Below are 6,332 nucleotides of genomic sequence, written 5' to 3'. Positions count from 1 at the left end.
ACTACCTAAGATGAAAACGAGTACTCTACTTAAGGGTATTCAATTCTATATTTTATGATCCCCTATAATGGAATCCAACAAAGGAGTCCCATGTACCTCAAAATTTGCTTCTACGAACCTTCTAATGTAAAAACTATATATATCCATCACAAGGGTTTGTTCTCACATCTCTTTTTCTTTTGACACATCTTGGTGAATGGTTGAACTTGGTGATAATCTTCTTTGGATCCTTTTCCATGCGATTCTTTGGATCCTTTTCCATGCGATTCTTTTTGAGCTTAGTCTTGTGGACAATCGACATTTTCTACCTTGAGCTTTTCTAACTTTCAATGTCTATTCACGGAAGTAGATATTATTGGCTTGTGGTTTTTTGGTGGTTGTGCAATTGCACCCACAATTTTTCCCGTAATTGGGCAATCTCTAAGAAGTGCGCTATGATCAAATTTCTCCTCGCTCAATCTTGTGAAGACATTTTGATACTCTATAAGTGATGCCATATCCATTGGAATTTGTTAATATCCTTGGAACACGCAATACCATCATTCTCTTTCTCCCCCTAAGGTTGAGCTAAATTTTGGTCATTGAGTTCTTAACAATCTCTGAGGAAGTTCACAATCATTCAGAATGCAATCACCTGATCTTGTTAGGGTGTTATGCTAATCCATGCTAACCATGGTTTGCTAGATGCCATAACCATAGCATTCCATCAATTTCCATGGGGCTTACTAGACTACATAGAGAGGGCTACAGCTACCCCCTATCATTCTCTTTCTCACCCTAAGGCTAAGTTAAAATTGGGCCATTGTGTTTTCCACCTTCTACACTTAGATTTACCATTTGTAACCTAACCACTTTTCATCACTATGACCAAAGGGTCCATGGATGAAAATGGTGGACAATTAGTTGAGTGGCATCCTTTATTGTGAAAATGTATAGCATTCTTAAAATGGCATCTCTGAGTCCACCAACTCTTTGATTTCTAGCCCTCTACTGTTCTTGTTCTTTATCTAACCTTAAAATTCTTCTCTTTTCTTCTTTTTCTATCTTTTCTATCTTGTCTATACCTTTGTAATTTTCTCCCTATATCTTGCAGAGTTGAGTTGCAATATAAAAACTAATGGGCAAGATTTCTTGTTTTCTCTACATTTGTGAGAAAATCATTGATATACAAGGAAAATTTTGATGATTAGAATTTTTGTGTTTTGAGAAGAAGTCACTAGGCACAAATGTGCAAATGCTTCTTAAAATATGCCATTATTTCATCGATCCAAAGACTTATTGACGTTTCTATTTAGATCCAACAAGTTTCGCTTCTCTAGGCCTTTAGCCGCACAAGTTAGAAGTGGATAGTTTTTGAATGTTTTTATCAGCGATCCATAGAGATGGTCCAATTAAGAGGAGTTTAGAAGTTTCGCTCAAAAATCATGAGGAGGTTACTGGATATCTAACATTTGGTTCACACAATGTTAAAAGCTTGCCACCCCTTGACACCAAACGTGAGATATCCTACTAGTATGATATATGATTCAATAGCGAGTTATGTGAGTTCATTTCATTGAAGTGGCATGTCTCTATTGGTTATCTAGCTATCAAAGGGTAGTCCTGAGCCTTTTGTTTCTTCATGTGCCAGCATGGAGAGACCCTTTTGACACATCAGTTGGCATATGGAAGGCATACATTTTCACTCAAAAACTTGTTAGTTATCCTTAGCAAGTGTTTTTTGGTCACCTTAATAGATCATGCTTTCATCTCTTGCAAGACATCTCATGGCCAGAGCATCAACAACCCAAGGTGCATGTCTCACGTTGCACACTAATAACCAATTATTGTAGCTCTATTGTAAAAGTAAATGGCTCTTCGAATTCAATGAGGTGTGCAGTATATGTGAGATGCCTACTCATGGGCATCATGTCACGCCGAACACAATATTTCTACTTCTTTTCATCAGTGGGTTAATGGGATCCAAACAACTAAGGTGCTTTACATAGTGAGTGGAAAAGAAGAAAAAGCTTAGAAAAGGGGGGGGGGGGGAGGGGGGGAATCCCCCCACCCATTCTCATCATGGACGGGGAGTGTCCCTTGTCCATCTCCTTGCCCATCTGAGAAAAGGGGTGAGTCTGTAAACACCCTTGTTTGTCCAATCTGGGACAATAGGGACCCTATCTAGCTATTGTCTCCCACGAGTATGAAATGTGTGTAACCATCCAGCTATTGTCTCCCACGAGTATGAAATGTGTGTAACCATCCATTAGTATGAGGCAGGAAAGACATTCCTCTCTATATATTATATAAAGGAAGAGTTTCACAAATTTGCCATGTGGCAAGAATATGGAGGTTTGGGAAAAGGAGGAGGAAGTTCGAGGAGGTTAGGGTAGAATTTGAATTTGGAGGTTTGAAGAGACGTGCGGAGCACAGGTTAGCCCACTAGTACTAAGAAATACATACTAAGGGTTGGTGTGACCCCAACAGGCGTACACCTCAAGAGGAGGGCAGGCAACAGTTGACAAACAAACAAATGAACATACATAACATAAGGTTGCTAACATTTAGAGCTTTCAATAAATCACTCTAAACACATGTGGTAAAGTGCCCGTTGGGTGGGTCCTAGGTTCAAACTTCAACACTTGCAAGTGAGCAGTGTCTTTTTTTCCAAAAACATGGAGATAGCCTTTGCCCAGTCGAGGGGTTGAGGCTGGTCGAGTTTTCTCTTGCAAGTGTCGTTTGATATGGCTAGGTCGCGAATCAATAGGCACCACATCATATGCATGCTCATTTTCCAAGTTATCCGTCCGCCGGTTGTGAACAAAGCCTAAGGCCCATTACACATCCTTGCTTGCCCATGCTGATGTGGTGGGGGTATCCACCGCCCATAATTCATGGGCAGGCAATCTCCCCCGCCCATTCGTGGGTGGTGGGGTACGTGTAATGGGCCTAAGAAAGCACGACTGAGTGATCTTGCCTAGTGAAGGCTCAAAGACACTTTACTACTGGTAACTAGACGATCCAATCTAGTCAATCATCATGAGACTGATTGAGCATCTAGTAACTTCGAGTTCTTTTCTTTCTAAAGATGAGATAATAATATAGAAACTCGACGACATCATCATCATCACCGACGTTACCGACGTTCAGTTCCCTAAAGCCAAATGGGTCCTCACTGCTTCTGCTGTCTTATGAAGCCCTAGTGCGGCCAATAGCGCTCACTCTGCTCCCCCAATGGTTGCTGCCCAATACTACTGTAACAGTGTTTATTCCTGCCTTTGATTCCGCTCTCATCCCAACCCTTTCTCTCGTGGAATCCTCGCCGCTATTTTCTTTCTTTCAAGCCTTTCAAGCCTCTCTTCGCCTTTTCATTCGTTCATGACCCTACGAGTTCATTTTGCTGCAGGTTTCGCTTTCCTTTTTGAACTGTTTTACCTTCTAATCATCACTCAACAGAATTTCGTTTTTTTTAAAAAAGATATGAGTTCAATCTTCGCATCCCCTGAGATGAGCTTGATGCATATAATGCTATGCAGACACTGTTGAAGTCTAGTACTATTGCCGCTGCCGCTGCTGCTAGCAATCTCTTTCTGATCTGATTAGGGTTTGGGATGAGTCGAGTCTCCCAATTGTGGAATTTCGAGAAAGATCTTAAACTACCACTATCAAATATTGTCGGTGCCGCTACCCCTGCCGCTGCTAACAGTCGATTTGTGCGCTGATTAGGGTCTGGGATTGAGTCAAGTCTCCCAATTGTGGGCTTGCGAGAGGGATCTTGAACTAATCATCATTATCTATTGCTGCTGCCGCGCGTCCGCTTTGTGAGCTGATTAGGGTTTGGGGTTGAGTCAAGTCTCCCAATTGTGGGCTTGCGACAGATATCTTGAGCTTCTGCTATCGCTTCTGCTCAATATAGCCTTCGAATTTGATACCATAATCATCATCATTGTTATCGTCATTAGTGGCCGGATCCATGTATAAGTCTGGCGATCAGCAAGATGAAGGGTCCGATAATGAAGCGCAGCAGCATTATATGCAGGATGATGATCAGCTGGCCGAAAGCCCTGCACAAGCTGCTAGTGCTCAGAGGAGAGCAGTCTCTGCAAAGGGCAAGAAAGCAGAAGGCAGCAGCTCAGAGACAAGGCATCCAGTATATCATGGTGTGCGCAGGAGGAGCTGGGGCAAGTGGGTCTCTGAGATAAGAGAGCCAAAGAAGAAATCTCGCATTTGGCTGGGCTCTTATCCCACTGCAGAGATGGCCGCAAGAGCATATGATGTAGCTGCCCTCTGCTTGAAAGGCCCTGCCGCGGTCTTAAACTTCCCTCATCTCGCTGACACTTTGCCTAAACCACTCACAACCTTGCCACGCGATATCCAAGCTGCTGCAGCTGCAGCGGCCGCTGCTTTTGGTTCCTCTTTTCAAGCCAACCAAGTGCCTCCTCCATCTCAAGAACCCAATATCCCACATGAACAAGCACCTGATATGCGACCAGAGGATTCAATTAACCCTAACGATGCCACTGCCACCATTCAATCAGCCCCTATTCAAGCCTGTTCTGCTAGCCAAGATGATGATTATCTTCATATGTTTGATATGTCCACCTCTGATCTCACACACATGGCAGAAACCATGTTTCTCTCTAGTCCTCCCGAGCTTCAATCTGCCCCCCTCCATTTTCCTAGCCCCCATGATGATGGTGATGAAGGGAGTGACTCCGATGAGCCATCGCTATGGAATTACCCATAAACATGGCCAATCTGATTAACGTGACAATCCGTCAATAAGGTTTGGCAGCTATCTCTATCCCCTGATATTGTTTAGTTTAGATCAATACATACTGGTTGACATAACAACATGATTAGCACCTTCTTTCCATTTGGTGCTTCAGTGTATAGGCGATCAACCAACAATAATTTGTGATTAGTGATCACAGAAGTGTTCCACATTCATTACATATATTGTGATGGTGTTAATGTGTTCATGTGCATGGGCAGGTACAGTCATTGTTCATGAAGCAGACTGTTTACATCAAATAATTTTTCAACTTCAGGAATGGGCTTGTAATAAATTATTCAAGACGACCTCCGGATCCTTGAAAAAACAATGCAGGTTTTTTAATCTGTCCTTTACAGGTTATCCAGTGAGGTCTTGATGAAGCTGTTTAACATAATCAGCAGGCCATTTTATGCTCTGCAATCATAAACCACGGCTGGTTTCTTGTTAAAGTGTAGTTTTTCAATCATGCCACATTGCTACCGCCATCACAAACCAATCCAATTTCAAACTTGGGAGATTGTCTCCCCCATATATGTTATGGAAGCTCTCTCGCCCCCATTTTAAATAGGAGCTCTTCATTATCGTTCAAGTCATTTATTTACCACTATTAGCAAAGCCTCCTTTAAGGTTCAATACATTATCGATCCAATATTGGAAGTGTTCCGTTCTTAAACAGTTTCCTCGTGTTTACAATTCGATATGGTAGCCTCAATTTCTGAACCAAAATAGGAGGCCTTCACATTAAGGTTTATTTCCCTAAGGTTCAATGCTTTTGTGGAAGTGTTGTCCTCTTAAACCTGCTTCATCTCTTAAACATACTTCATTTTTCTTGTGTTTGCAAATCAGTATGGTGGGTTGAATGGAAAGGTCAAGAAGCTATTCCTCTTGCCACTTCTATCAAAGTTAGAATGTAAAAGGCGGAGTGCGAGCGTCTAGTCGGTACCTGGAAAGTACGAAAAGTTGTGTCACTTGTCCTACTACAATTTCACTGTGCTATAAACTAATCCAGTCGGGCAAGGGGCAAGCAATCTCATGATTCCTGATGAAAGCGCAAAGGCTAGCTTTATCTGCAAGTTGGGTTGGCAAGGAAAAGAGTGATAGAAGAGTCGTTGTAGTGATAGAAGAGTGATTATAGTCAGTCCTAGGAAGAAACCCATCTCCTTAATTGCAAGTGCTATCGATAATACTCTCTCTTTTGAGTAATTAGATCATCACTTATGACAAATCCCCTTGCCCGAGAAGTTAAAAAAAATGATTCATGAAATGACCACACTATGTATACATGAGAAGAACATTAGGAGTGAATACTTTCCCTGTAGTCCGTCCAAGGTTGCCATTCTCTCCCAACAATGTATGTTTAAACTAACTTCTTGTAGAGAATATTATAATGATGCATGAAGAAATACACGTGGAGAATCTGTAAGGCAAGATTTTATTGGGTACCTAACTGTAGTCAGTATCTTTTAGTCACTTCCCAAGTTTAAAAAGTGTGGTGGGAGTGCTTAAAGCCATACATTAAGGACCAAATGTTTATAAACGCTTCCGAATGGACACACGATGCAACCATGGAAGT

At 41.9% G+C, this 6,332-nt stretch overlaps 1 pseudogene across 1 annotated transcript; it reads left to right on the top strand.

Annotated features, from left to right (window-relative positions):
* The first annotated feature begins 3,167 nt into the window (after positions 1-3,167).
* LOC147606959 (ethylene-responsive transcription factor ERF024 pseudogene) lies at positions 3,168-5,378 on the top strand (annotated as a pseudogene). The gene is made up of 2 exons (XR_015264874.1): positions 3,168-4,768; positions 4,978-5,378. The product of XR_015264874.1 is annotated as an ethylene-responsive transcription factor ERF024 pseudogene (transcript).
* Positions 5,379-6,332: the final 954 nt, after the last annotated feature.

The sequence above is a fragment of the Cibotium barometz genome, chromosome 56 (assembly GCF_041138505.1).
Source record: "Cibotium barometz isolate CiBa-2024 chromosome 56, ASM4113850v1, whole genome shotgun sequence".
In the NCBI taxonomy this organism is placed as follows: Eukaryota; Viridiplantae; Streptophyta; class Polypodiopsida; order Cyatheales; family Cibotiaceae; genus Cibotium; species Cibotium barometz.
This window is presented reverse-complemented; position numbering and strand designations above follow the sequence as displayed.